Source organism: Schistocerca serialis, chromosome 7 (assembly GCF_023864345.2).
Source record: "Schistocerca serialis cubense isolate TAMUIC-IGC-003099 chromosome 7, iqSchSeri2.2, whole genome shotgun sequence".
Lineage (NCBI taxonomy): Eukaryota > Metazoa > Arthropoda > Insecta > Orthoptera > Acrididae > Schistocerca > Schistocerca serialis.
Genome location: NC_064644.1, coordinates 222655437 through 222671040, shown reverse-complemented (window position 1 = coordinate 222671040; position 15604 = coordinate 222655437). Strand labels below are relative to the sequence as shown.

Genomic DNA, 15604 nt, shown 5'->3' with positions numbered 1-15604 from the left:
AGGAGAGGTATCCAGCATACCTGCGGGCATTCTTCGTTCTGCTGTGAAGAATGCAAACCTGCGCTTTCAGCCTCTTCTGGTCACTGATGCCATTTTGCACCCCTTTCTTAGCAGTAATGCTACCGGTATGTGGTGGTATGATGTACCGAAGCAGCACATTAAAAGAGTTTCAATTGAATTGACTCTATATTATTTCTCTACCTCATGTCTTTGACATTAATGCTACCAAGTTTGGCACTTGTACGGTAATTAGTTTCCATGTTAAAACGTGTGAAATAGGGAAAGTTTAATTGTAACTACCTGTTATTCGGAAACACCAAAACCACAACATGTTACAATACCTAATACTGTAGAGGAAATCCATTATCATTCAAAACAGCTTCCAGCCGTATCAGCATGGATAACCACGGATCCTGTATGGTTTTCAAGGGAATCTTATACCATTCCTCCTATAAATAGTGAAAAGTTCAGGTAATAATAATAATGAGCGTATGGCATTGGTGGCCGGGAGACCCCTCGCGGGGCGGATCGGCCGCCGCTCCACGAGTTCTTTAACACCACTACGGCGAATTGCGAGTGAATGAGGATGAAATGATGATGAAAGACACACAACACCCAGTCCACTGGAGGCAGAGAAAATCCCTAACCCCGCCGGGAATCGAACCCGGGACCCCATGCGTGGGAAGCAGGAACGCTAGCGCAAGACCACGAGCAGCGGACAAAAGTTCAGGTAACTATGACGGACGTGGATAGCGATCATGCACCCTTCTCTCCAAAGTCTACCACAAATTCCAAGTAGTATTGAGACCAGGTGACTCTGGTGGCCCGTGGAGATGAGAACATTCATCCTCGTGCTTATATAAGCAGTCGTGGACAATACGAGCTGTGTTAACAGGGGTCCTGTCGTTTTGGGATACAGCATTACCACTGGCGAACAAATATTGTACCAATGGATGGCAATGATTAGCCAAAATGGTCACGTAATACTTAGCAGTAATGCAACCTTACAGAGCCACCATGTGGCCCGTGGTGTACACGATATGGCTACCAAAATTCTTATCGAACCCCCGCCATATTTCACTCTCGGGATGGAGTCAGAAACAAGCCCAGAAGAGTGTGAAACAAAACTCATCCGACCAAGCAATTTTCTTCCATTGCTCCATATTCCAGGATTTATGGTTTCGGCACCAAGTTTCTCTGTTACGGGCATTTACGTGACTGACGCTTGGTTTTGGAATTTCAGCTCCACCCTGACACTCTCTGCTTATGTACGTCCTTCGTGCTATTTTGGTGGTGACAGAGTACACTAGAGCGACATTTATCTCTGCAGTAGCTTTTGCAGCTGTCCACTTAAGTTTCGTCACAGTATTCTTCACTAACCGCGTTGTGGCTTAACGGATGATGTTTCTCCGCTGTCCTTGTGTGCAGTGCAGATTTTTGAGACGGTGCCGCTAGAAACACGAAACCCATCGGCTAGCTTCGTTACGGAAGCATCCACCGTACGAGCGTACAAAACTTTCCCACGTTGGAATTCTCTTAGCTCCGACATAGTGCACTCTCAGCTACGCAGATTGGTATTCCGACCACAAGTGACATTTGAAATTTATCGAGGACATTGCTCAGGTGCCATTCGTGGTCAAATATAACAGCCAAACATGCACGCTTGGCTAGCATTTGCATCTGTGTTCAAGCATGCATATCTCGCGGTCTTTCAATTTTTTTGTCCAACCCCTGTGCATAGCAACAAAAATGTACTTACACTTTGTGATCAAAGGTATCCGGACACCTCCAAAAACACACGTTTTTCTTATTAAGTGCATTTTGCGGCCACGTCCTGCCGACCTAGGAAGTCACTAGACGTCGTGTGAGAGCAGAATGGGGCGCTCCGCGGAACTCACGGACTTCGAAGGTGGTCAGGTGATTGGGTGTCACTCGTGCCATACGTCTGTACGAGAGAATTCCACTCTCCTAAACATCCCTAGGTCCACTGTTTCCAATGTGATAGTGAAGTGGAAACGTGACGGCACGTGACTGACAGAGACCGCCGACAGTTGAAGAGAGTCATAATGTGTAATAGGCAGCCATCTATCACACAGGAATTACGAATTACATAAGGATCCACTGCAAGTACTATGTCAGTTAGGCAGGAGGTGAGAAAACTTGGATTTCATAGCAGAGCGGCTGCTCATAAGCCACACATTACGCCGGTAAATACCAAACGACGCCTTGCTCGGTGTAAGGAGCGTAATAGTTGTACAACTGAACAATGTAAAACCGTTGTGTAGAGTGACGAATCACTGTACACAATATGGCGATTCGAAGGCAGGGTGTGGGTACGGCGAATGGACTGTGAATGCCATCTGCCAGCGTGTGTAGTGCCAACAGTAAAATTCGGAGGCGGTGGTATTATGGTGTGGTCATGTTTATCCTGGAGGGGGAGAGCACTCCTTGTTGTTTTGCGTGACATTGTCACAGCACAGGCCTGCATCGATGTTGTAAGCACCTTCTTGATTCCCAATGCTCAAGAGCAGTTCGGGGATGGTAATTGCATATTTCAAAACGATCAAGCACCTGTTCATAACGCACGGCCTGTGGCGGAGTGGTTACAGGACAATAACATCCCTGTAATGTACTGGCCTGCACAGAGTCCTGACCTGAATCCTATAGAACACATTTGGGATGCTTTGGAAGGCCGACTTCGTGCCAGGCCTCACCGATCGACATCGATACCTCTCCTCAGTGCAGCACTCTGTGAAGAAAGGGCTGCTATTCCCCAAGAAACCTTCCAGCACCAGACTGAACGTATTCCGTCGAGTGTGGAAACTGTCATCAAAGTTAAGGGTGGACTAACACTATATTGAATTCCAGCATTACCGATGGTGGACGCCACGAACTTGTAAGTAATTTTCCGCCAGGCGTCCGGATACTTTTGATCACATAGTGCATGTGTGCAAGTTCCACATCTCCTAAACCGCGCCGGCCAGAGTGGCCGAGCGGTTCTAGGCGCTACAGTCTGGAACCGCGTGACCGCTACGATCGCAGGTTCGAATCCTGCCTCGGGCGTGGATGTGTGTGATGTCCTTAGGTTTAAGTAGTTCTAAGTTCTAGGGGACTGATGACCTTAGCAGTTAAGCCCCATAATGCTCAGAGCTCTACCTAAACCGCTGGACCGATTTCAACCAAAAGTGGTACGCATAACCTTTACAGTCCGGCAACAATTGCTTTTAATGTAAGAACTAACTACCTATAACATTTCAGGAGATATCACAAACAACAAGAAGCGTGTAAAATTGCCGACTCAAGCATTACGTTTAAATTTATTACTTACGTCCTGCCTATTGTATTCGCAATAAATATCAAGGGAAAAATCCACATATGCCGCACCTACGAAGTTACATCACTATCCAGAAAATATGACGTCATAAAAACTGAGATGCTTGAAATCTGCCGCACTGTGGATGACATTCAAATTTATTCCTCATTTCTACTGACTCTATTCGCAAAATCTTTCGAAGACAGTACCCACACATGCCGCTGTATGTACCTAAACAAGTACACCATCGTACGCCGTATAGTTCCAGGGATGTGACCCCACAAACACTGATATGCGATATAAAATACCGCATCATGCGTGAAGCTTTAATAGGCTTATTCTTTACTCCTAAGACAGTCTTACAGTTGAGTCACCTTAAAAAAATCCCTGATCTCCGGCAGCGCTTTTTAGGGCTTTCAACTGCGAAGCGCAAAATACCGTAGGCGAAAACAATAGCCGTCTATAGAGCTATGAAGAGGCGTTGCCATAGAGACGTTAACAAAACCGCTTTGTAGACACGCGGAGCAGCCGAACCCAGCATGCATAAACTGTCCGAGATACTGCACTTTTAAATCAGGCCTCTAAACGTATTTCTTTCTGCGACTGTTCCATAATTTCGAAGGTGTTTTCACAACTAAATGGAAATGAATTATTTTCGATATTACACTACAAACACATTTTTTTCGTTTCTAATAGAAATATAGCGAAATGAATCCCTGGGCACTGCCGAGTTTGTTAGCTAGCAATATTATGAAAATCCTTCAATCATCAACAGTTACAATATTCTCTTACAGATCCGGAAAGTAGTCACGTTGTCAAGTTTTGTGGGATAGCGCAAGAGCAAGATTTTATCTATTTTTCTCTATGTCTTGTCCAGTAAATGGTGCGTCATGAACTCCACGTGGTATTGATCGGTGCCTTCTTGTACCATAGCGGCATCATGTTAGCTCTCACCAAATGAGACAACATATAGTCCCACTGTCTCTCTTGATCCACTGTGGATACGCGCCAGTCGCTGATCAAATATTTACCAAGGAGAATCGCCAAACAGCCGTATGTTTTGACAAGCTACTTTATTCGCACAGAGAGTATCGGAATCTCAGTAATTTTTTCTTCAGGCCTCTATGCACTCTATGTATAGACAATCCGATATACCGAGACCCACATACTAGACCCACATACTGGAGCCATCAATATTTGGATTTCTTAAATTGGTTTTTGGAGTGTTTACTTCGAAGACTTACGACTGTAGTCGTTGTCAAGTCTTCGACCTAGACACCGCAAAAATGAATTCGAGGAATCCAGATATTGACGGCTCCAGTACACAAATATCAATATACGAGGGCAGTTCAATAAGTAATGCAACACATTTTTTTTCTGAAACAGGGGTTGTTTTATTCAGCATTGAAATACACCAGGTTATTCCCCAATCTTTTAGCTACACAACACTATTTTTCAACGTAATCTCCATTCAATGCTACGGCCTTACGCCACCTTGAAATGAGGGCCAGTATGCCTGCACGGTACCATTCCAGTGGTCGATGTCGGAGCCAACGTCGTACTGCATCAATATCTTCTTCATCATCCGCGTAGTGCCTCCCACGGATTGCGTCCTTCATTGGGCCAAACATATGGAAATCCGACGGTGCGAGATCGGGGCTGTAGGGTGCATGAGGAAGAACAGTCCACTGAAGTTTTGTGAGCTCCTCTCGGGTGCGAAGACTTGTGTGAGGTCTTGCGTTGTCATGAAGAAGGAGAAGTTCGTTCAGATTTTTGTGCCTACGAACACGCTGAAGTCGTTTCTTCAATTTCTGAAGAGTAGCACAATACACTTCAGAGTTGATCGTTTGACCATGGGGAAGGACATCGAACAGAATAACCCCTTCAGCGTCCCAGAAGACTGTAACCATGACTTTACCGGCTGAGGGTATGGCTTTAAACTTTTTCTTGGTAGGGGAGTGGGTGTGCCGCCACTCCATTGATTGCCGTTTTGTTTCAGGTTCGAAGTGATGAACCCATGTTTCATCGCCTGTAACAATCTTTGACAAGAAATTGTCACCCTCAGCCACATGACGAGCAAGCAATTCCGCACAGATGATTCTCCTTTGCTCTTTATGGTGTTCGGTTAGACAACGAGGGACCCAGCGGGAACAAACCTTTGAATATCCCAACTGGTGAACAATTGTGACAGCACTACCAACAGAGATGTCAAGTTGAGCACTGAGTTGTTTGATGGTGATCCGTCGATCATCTCGAACGAGTGTGTTCGCACGCTCCGCCTTTGCAGGAGTCACAGCTGTGCACGGCCGGCCCGCACGCGGGAGATCAGACAGTCTTGCTTGACCTTGCGGCGATGATGACACACGCTTTGCCCAACGACTCACCGTGCTTTTGTCCACTGCCAGATCACCGTAGACATTCTGCAAGCGCCTATGAATATCTGAGATGCCCTGGTTTTCCGCCAAAAGAAACTCGACCACTGCCCGTTGTTTGCAACGCACATCCGTTACAGACGCCATTTTAACAGCTCCGTACAGCGCTGCCATCTGTCGGAAGTCAATGAAACTATACGAGACGAAGCGGGAATGTTTGAAAATATTCCACAAGAAATTTCCGGTTTTTTCAACCAAAATTGGCCGAGAAAAAAAATGTGTTGCATCACTTATTGAACTGCCCTCGTATATCTGATTGTCTGTACATAGAGTGCATAGGGCCTTGAAGATGGTACTACAGAAATTCCGAAACTGGTTGACAAAATAAAATTACTCCGCAAACCATACGGCTGTTTATCGATTTTCCTTGGTAAAAAAAAAAAATTAAAAAAAAATGATTCAAATGGCTCTGAGCACTATGGGACTCAACTTCTGAGTTCATAAGTCCCCTAGAACTTAGGACTACTTAAACCTAACTAGCCTAAGGACATCACACACATCCATGCCCGAGGCAGGATTCGAACCTGCGATCGTAGCGGTCGCGCGGTTCCAGACTGTAGCGCACAGAACCGCTCGGCCAATCCGGCCGGCTTTTCCTTGGTAAAGAGAGGGCCACTGCCATGCAAATATATCGGAGCAATGTCTACACCTACACCTATATTCCGCAAGTGACCTTTCAATATGGGACTGAAGGTACTTTGACTACCAGTATCCCTTCCCCTTTGCCTTTCCCAGTCGTGTGTGGTTCGCGCGAAGGTAGATTGCTGGTAGGCCTCTGTGTGGGCCTCAGTCTCTAATTTTATCTTCATGGTATTTTTCTGAGCTATACACAGGAGAAAGCTAAATATTGCTTGTTTCTTCTAGGAATGTAAGTCGCGAAAATATAACAGTAGACACGATGCACAACGCCTTTCTTGTAGCGTCTGCTACAGTATTTGGCTGCCGGCCGCGGTGGTCTAGCGGTTCTAGGCGCGCAGACCGGAACCGCGCGACTGCTACGGTCGCAGGTTCGAATCCTGCCTCGGGCATGGATGTGTGTGATGTCCTTAGGTTAGTTAGGTATAAGTAGTTCTGAGTTCAAGGGGACTGATGACTACAGATGATAAGTCCCATAGAGCTCAGAGCCATTTGAACCAATTTTGTATTTGGCTGACCATCCCCGTGATGCTTTCGCGCTTACTACATGAACATGTAATGAAACGCTCTACTCTCCTCTATTTCCTGTATCTGTCCTACCTTGTACGAATTCCGTACTGACGAGCAATATTCAAGTATTGGACGAACGAATGCTTTGTGAACTACCAACTTCGTACCATCAAGAACGACCAAAGTTCTCCCATTCAAGTAATGGAAATGTGCCTTCGTATTCAGCGTTAGTTCGTCGTTGATAAGTGAATACTATCTGATCCAAAGTATCCGGACACCTGTTAGTAAGTGTTGTAACTGACAATTTGAAAGTTTTTACGACAGAACTTTACTTGAGATCACATGGAAATGACTGAATAACAACAAAGTCACAATCGCAAAGCCAGTAAGAATTTACTACTAGACGCAACAAAAGCTAACTTCTAAGTTTCCCACAAGAGTCCGAGGTAACACACATACACTGAATTTCAAGTCTTATTCCGATGGCGAAGACGTAGTCTTCCGTGGAGAAGTCCTTGAGGTCGGTATTCGGCGTGAACTGACGTCCGGTGCTGTTTGTAGCCTTTAAATAGTATGTTGGTGTAGTAATACTTCCTGCAGGCCATCTCTACTCCCTCTGCGGAATGTCTGTTTCCAAAATAAGCGATGTTTACCATTGCTTACGCCTTTGGTATAGACAACCTCGGTCCTGTGTGGTGTTAGAGGTGTTGCCGGCCCGCAGGGGCTACCTTGGCGACGGCGTAACGGTGAGCATTAATATGGGACTGTTCCAACGATGGCCTTTTTGACGCTTTTAACTCTGCTGGGTGCACGTGCAGAGACATAGCTGAATGTATATGGAGGATTTCCAGCCCATTCTTCCTCAACAGCTCAAATCAGAGGAAGCAGCGATGTTTCAATTCACCCAGTGTCCAATGATGTCGCTCTGCACCCCACCTCTATACTCGTTCATCAACGACTACAGGAAATTATACAAGAATTTGGAATTTTTTACCAATGAGCGACTGTAGAACACACTTTATTCATTTTTCCAGGTTTTGTAAGCGAGTTAAGATTAGCTGATGACATTCCTATTCTCAGAGGAATTGAAAGAGACTTACTCGACCTGCTGAACGGAATGAATAGTCTAATGAACACATACTGAGGGTTGAGACTAAACGAACACACACTGTGGGTTGAGAGCAAACCTAAGAAAGAGATTATAACGACTACCATTAGAAATAAGATTAGAATAAACTTCTCAAAATTGGTGACCACGAAGAGGATGGAAATAAGAAATTTTATATTGTAAGGTGTTTTGTTACCTTAAAAACAGACCAAAACATCATAGAGGAAACGAAGAAGACCCAATAAGCAGTCCAGAGCAGGTAAATATGGCGTTTCTGGTCAAAAGAAGTCTGCTAGTATCATATTATGCCTCAATTTGAGGAAGATTTTTCTGCAAATTCTATTAAGAAAATATGGAGATACTGATAAGAAGTAAGGAAAACTTCATAGGACATATGTTAAGCTATCAGGGAATAACTTCTCTTTTGTTCACTCCCAGTATGAAAGCCGAATTCGTCTTCAACTGGGCATTGAACAGAAAACAGTAGCAGGAACAAGAAACTCAACACCAATGCACGGTCGTAATACGAATAGCGGAAAGACATGACTGGAAGTAACTAAAGCGATGAACGAAGGGCGTTTAGTAAGAAATGCAACACTTTTTTTTCCGGAAGCAGTTTGATATTATTCAGGATTCCAGTATTTACCACTCGTCTGGCTACAAAACCGTATTTCCAATATAATCTCCGTTCAATATGATGGCCAAAACCGACACTTTACTGAGAGGATCTGTATCCCCGAGTTGTATGTCGGAGGCAATGCCTTGCTATAGCAATACGAGTAACCTCCGCATCATCCACGTACTGCTTTCCGCGAAGTGCGTCCTTCATTGGGCCAAACAGATGGATATCGGCTCAGGGTGGATGAGTAAGAACAATCCAATGACGTTTCGTGAGCTCCTCTCGGGTGCGCTGGCTTTCGTGAGACCTGGCGTTCCATGGAGAAATAGAAGTTCGTTTGCATTATTGCGGCGACGACCACGTTGAAATCGTTTCTTCAGTTTTCTGAGGATTTCGGAATATACTTTACAGTTGATCGCTGTCCTATGAGGGAGGACATCATACAGAATAATCCTTTCAATGTCTCAGAATACCATTGCCATGACTACTGGCTGAGGGTTCGGCTTGACTTTCAATTTTTTCTTCGGGGTAGGGTGGTGTGGCGCTGTCCAAGGATTGACGTTTTGTTTCGGATTCGAAAAGATAAACCCGCGTTTCATCACCTGTGGTGATGTATGACAAAAAATTGTCACGGTTAGCTTCGTAAATCGCAAGCAATTCCGCACAGATGACCCTTCGTTGCTCTTTATGGTAGTGAAAGATGTGTGCGACCAAGCGGCACGCGGATCGAGCAGGTTTGCTTGAACTTGTTGAAATGATGTCAGATACCTTGCCCAACCACTCACAGTGCTTTTGGTCACTTTTATGTCTTCGCATACATTCTGCAAGCACCTATGAATATCGGCGGTGCTTCGGTTTCCCGCTAAAAGAAACTGAATGACAGCTCTCTGTGCGTCTCCATTACAGACGTCACTCTGAAGGCTACGTGTAGCGACGCCACCTATCGGAACTCCTTGAAAATAGGGGGGCTGAAGCGGGAACATTCTACTGCGTCTCACATCAAATTCCCTATTTTTTCTACCTTAATTTCCCGAGAAAAAACTGTTTCATTATGTATTGAATGCCTCTGTTACTATAGAAGACAGAACTTGCAGCTGCTTGCCTGACACCGTTCTTGCAAGAGCGGGTTGTCCCACATCATGTGTGGAATGCAGATGCAGCGCCTCTGAGCTGCGATCGATAGTCGTCGATGGCAGAGATATTAAAACATGAATCGTACTAAAAGATGTTGTAGATGGTGAGAACTGTAGTAAAGGCAGAGACTGAAATACATTCAACCAGTAGTATGGGAAAATGGAGGCAAGGGCCACTTAGAGGAATTCGTGAAGTTTCGCACCAAACTCGTTAGAAGACTGATGGCTCACATGTGTAGTTAGTTTAAACGTATTTTGTTGGCCGAGGTCTCCTACCGCACAGCGCACCCATTAGCTAGAGTCCCGTACGGATGACGTCGCAATAAGCGACCCTGGCATAGAGAAAGAACTGAAAAAGTAGAAAACAAATATGTCGCCAGTTCTAGATGGAATACCATTTCGGTTTTATAAACAGTATTGTACGTCATTTGCCCCTTACTTAGTTTGCATTCATCTCGAATCTCTCAACTAGCGCCAAGTGCCGAGCGACCGGAAAAAAGTGCAGGCAACTCCTGTAAGTAAGAATGGTGAAAGAATGGACCCGCAGAATTACAGCCCAACATCCTTAACAACGGTTTGCTGCAGAATTCTAGAACATACTATGAGTTCAAATAAAATAAATTTCCTAGAGATCGAAAAGCTCCTGTTCACGAATCAGCACGGGTTTAGAAAGCGTTGCTCGTGCTAAATCCAGCTTGCCCTTTTCTCACATCATATACTACGAACTGCGGTGGCCGAGCGATTCTAGGCGCTTCAGTCCGGAACCGTACGACTGCTATGGTCGCAGGTTCGAATACTATCTCGGTTGTGGATGTGTGTGATGTCCTTAGGTTAGTTAGGTTTAAGTATTTCTAAGTTCTAGGGGACTGCTGACCTCAGATGTTAAGTCCCATAGAGCTCAGAGCTATTTGAACCATACTCCGAACTATGGATGAAGGCCAACAAGCAGAGTCCATATTTCAAGATTTCCGAAATGCATTCCACACGGTACCACACTGCAGACAGTTAACGAAGATACGCGCATTCGGAATAAGCTCCAAGACATGTGACTGGCTCGATTACTCCTTTCGTAATAGAGCCCAGTATGTTGTCCTCGACGCCGGGTGTTCATCCGAGATAGGGTAATATAAGGAGTGCCCCAGGGAAGTGTGATAGGGCCGTTTCTGTTTTCTGTATATGTAAGTGATCTGGGTGCAGCAATCTGTAATTGTTCGCCTATGACGCTGTGGTGTACAGGAAGATGTCCAAGATAAGTGACTGTAGGTTGATACAAGATGACCTAGACAGAATTGATAGTTGGCGTGATGAACGGAAGCTGGCTCTTAATATAGAAAAATGTAATTTAATGCGGATGAGTTTGAAAAAGAAACCCGTAATCTTCTGGTACAGCATTAATAGTGTCCTGTTTGGCACAGTCACGATGGTTGAATATCTGGGCATAGCGTTGCGAAGCTGTATGTAATGGAACGGGCATGTGAGGGGTTTGCTAGCGAAGGCGAATGATTGACTTTCGTTTATTGGGAGAACTTTAAGAAAGAGTGGTTCATCTGTAAAGGAGCCCGCATATGGGAGGCTAGTGCTACCTGTTCTTGAGTACTGCTCGAGTGTTTGGGATCCGCACCTCGTCAAATTAAAAGAGGACATCAAAGCAATTCGGAGGGGAGCTGCTAGATTTGTTACCGGTAGGTTCAATGAGCATTCAAGTGTTACAGATATGCTTCAGGAGCTCAAGTGGGAATCCTTGAAGGTGATAAAATATTTGTTTCGAAGAACACTACTGAGAAAATTTGGAGAGCCGGCATTTGAAGATGACTGCAGAACGATCGTACTGGCGCCAACATGCATTTCGTGTAGGGGTCACTGAGCTAAGAAACGATCAATTAGGGCTCATGCGGAGGCATATATACAGTCTTTATTCCCACTTTCTCTGCGAGTGGAACAATAAAGGAAACGTCTAGTTGTGGTACAGGGTACTCTCAGCCACGAACCGAATGGTGGCTTGCGGAGGATGTATGTAGATATAGATGTAGAAGTAGCTTGGGGTAGTGTTTAGTGAAACGGAAGGATTTTGCGATGTTTAAATGAAATCATTGAGCTTGATTTGTTCCCACTGACAAAAGTGGTGCTTTTCGTGTGTCTTTTCACCAACTGAATTTGAACTGCTTATCTGCTTGTGGTGGCCGGCCGGAGTGGCCTAGCGGTTCTAAGCGCTATAGTCTGGAACCGCGCGACCGCTACGGTCGCAGTTTCGAATCCTGCCTCGGGCATGGATGTGTCTGATGTCCTTAGATTAGTTAGGTTTAAGTAGTTCTAAGTTCTAGGGGACTGATGACCTCAGAAGTTAAGTCCTATAGTGCTCAGAGCCATTTGAGCCATCTGCTTGTCGAGATCATATGGGAAGTTGCTAGGAAAGAGCTGAAGATGTTTTAACAGCGCTGTACGATTTCCAGTGCTCCGATCGGATAACGGAATATTTCAGTATTGACTTAGGTACCTACGGGTATTAATCGTCGGATTTGTAGCACTGACAGGTTTAACTCCATGACGCAGATCAAAGAGAGTCTGGCAACTCTTATTAAGAATACTCTGTAAGAGTACCGGTGCAGAAAATTGATCCGGCTCTGCCAATAAAAGCTCCGCAGTTCATCTCCGGAACATTAAGTCGCACAATTAGCCTCTCTCGCTAACAACGATTTAATTGCTATCGCAGCCGTAAATGGCACGTTAGCATGATGTCACGATCTTTCCCAAGACGACACAGAGGAATGTTTTTCTACGTATTTTGTATTTTATCAAGTAGTTTTGTAATTATTGTGTCTGCCACTCAGTGCGGACTGGCTACATCGTACATATACCAAACAAGGATAAAAGAAAAAAAATAATATAATATTCAAACTTTGTACGGTGCTGTAATTATGTCGCCTAGTGTTATTTGGGTTATCGTGTCATGAAATTGCAGCCTACACAACGAATTACGTTACTGGGGTTGGATGTGTTCAGGATATAGCAACAAGAAATGCAAGTCTGGCTGTGGATTACGAGGGACGTCAGCTGATCAGTGATTTACTTTAGAGATGAAGTGCGACTATCAGCCAGAATGTGGAGTGTAGAAGCACTCGTCCCACTTTGTGCCCCCACAGTTCTTCAGACCCTGGTACGTCGTGTGGACTGCGAGGGCATATTCCTTTGTATTGAGGCACGACGACAAAAAAGACACCGGAACTGTGTGTGACAACGAATTATCTTCGTAGATCGATTTCGTGACACTATGCGAGATCGGTAAAGCTGAATATGAGTAAGATAATGAACATTGTCTGACAGTACTATATTTAAGGCCGATATATGTTAAAGTAGCCATTGGAAGCCATCAATTACCTCTTTTGTACGTAGTTTAAATAATCTCCACGGTGAGTTGGGGATGATTTAGGTCCTTCCTTTAAGAAATGTCTTGGTTTCCTTTCCATGTCGAAAAGAACGGGCACTACGCGTTCATATAACTGATTGGTCTCGACGGGCAATGAATCCGCAACCTTCAGTGTGGGTGCACATTTCATTCGACCTCCTGCAAGAATCTAAGATTAACGAACATGGCTGCGGGTATGTGGTGATACGTGGGAATGTGTGTCGTCTGGGGGTGTGCCGAGATAGTCCGCACATTTGCTGTGAACACTGTTTGAGGATAGTGCAATGTTTTACGCTACTGCACAGTATGTAGATGATCCGGGGATCGAGTCCTCGTCCGGCGCACACTTTCACTCATCGCCGTTGATTCCAAGTCAAGTCCAGACAAGGCTGATAAAATAATTTCATTTCCTTTCTTTTCCTTTCTCCCCCTCCACCTTCAATATACATAAAACACTGAAGTTAGTTGCAAAGTAATTTGCTACAGATCTTCTGCTATAAGGCGTTACCTACAAGTTTCCGAGAAAGCTCTTCCAAAGAGAGAAAATAAACCCTTAATGATTTGATTCTGCGACTGGGGGAGGCTTTGTTCTCAGCGCGCGAAGCATCTACGATATTCTTGTTATACGCAATAAACATTGCTTCTTTCATCAGACAATTTAACCGTTTGTTTCATAAATAAAAACAACATCTACATTAAATTTACCTGGCCTCTGATTTCTAGTGTGGTATTCTTCATAATCCTTAGTCTAGGATCAATGCAGGAAAATGTTTTGGGCTAAATTTGCCATAGAACATAAGATCATAATATTACTGGAGCCGGAACACAACGTTGAACTCGACAAAAAAAAAGGAAGAAAGAGGTTTAAATGGCTCTACGCACAATGGGACTTAACATCTGAGGTCATCAGTCCCCTAGACTTAGAACTAACCAAACTAACAGCACACACATCCCTGCCCGAGGCAGGATTCGAACCTACGACCGTAGCAGCAGCGCGGTTCCGGACTAAAGCGCCTAGAATTGCTCGGCCACACCGGCCGGCCAAATTCGACAAAGATACTGCCAGGAATTGAGCGTGGCTTTGCTTACGGCATCACGCTCTTCAGTTCACTCTCTGTCTCATAAACACACACTATGTAAACATCATGCATAGAAGTTGGTTTAGAACATATACTTCGTTAGGTTGGCAATAAGCAGATAAACACGAGAAGGAGGAGGAAAGACGTAATGGAGTCGCAATATTTACGTTGTTAAAAGCACAGTGTCCAGAGAAATAGTTATATTGAGTGGCAAAAGAACAATAGTACATCATAGAAAAGAAGGAGAAACATGTTGTACAGTGGAAAAAGGTCAGTTCTTGAAATTGTGCTTATGTGTCGGTGATAAAATCTCGGAGTACTGTCACACAACATTAACATAGAGGGAACAACTAGTTCCATGCTATCCCTCATGTATATACAGCAATTCGCTAGGACAGAACACTTGTTATCAGAAAATGAGTAATCAGAGCACGGCCAGGGGCATTGCAAGAACACACAGGTTTAAATGCAGTTACAAAGTTTTCTCTAGAACAGAAGCCCACCTAAGCACAATTTTCGATGCCACAAGTCGAACATGTAACAGTTCAGAGCCCGCTCTTTGCAGCCACCTTGCGTGAACAGTAGTGTAGCGTAAACAAGAATCAGGAGCAACTTGGGCAGAAAACATCCACCCAGTCCGACAGCTAATAGTTCACCCCACATGGTGGAGTGACGCGGCAAGTCAGGCGTTACCGTCCTGCCGTGTGTCGATGTACACAGAGACGCCACGCTGTACTAAACGCGAAGAAGTATGTGTCTGAGCGGGGGCACTGCCGGACCTGAATACTACCTACCACGACCGAAGCCCTTCTCCCCGGCCAGGAAAAATATTCGTACATCGATGATAGGAAGCATCGTCTTCATAACTGAGTCGGGCAGCTCCACAGCTCAAATAAACAGCATCTTTCAGAATGATACGTCAGTCGGAAGCGCAGAGCTCATCAATTCAGACATTTAATACTGTGATCGCAGGGGATTGGTCACTTTATCAGACTTCACAGTCTTGGCGTCAAATGTGTTTAAAACAGTAATAACCCGTCTTGCTTTTTAGAGTGATATGAATGTAAAACACCTCACAGGTGCGTCTAGAACATTAGTTATCCTACGGATCGCTTAGAGTAATCTTACCATCACACTTTTACGTATGTGAATTTACGAGTTATAGGACTCTTACACGAGTAAAGCCTGACTTGTCGAGTTGTACTTATTTAAACATTTAAAAATTGGCTCCACTTTCATTAATGACAGCAAGGTAAAAGGAAGAGGCACTTAATCGTCTGACAGCTAGAGTGATAAAACGCGCTGTCTCCTGATCCAGCAACGTATTTCAGATTTTTACATCACTTTCGTGATGGTTAATGGTTAAAAAGA

General features: G+C 44.6%; 1 protein-coding gene across 1 annotated transcript in view; it reads left to right on the top strand.

The window, feature by feature from the left end:
* The window catches only part of LOC126412614 (leucine-rich repeat-containing protein 24-like), a 214800-nt gene that overhangs the window by 75319 nt on the left and 123877 nt on the right, over positions 1-15604 (top strand). The window lies entirely within an intron of this gene.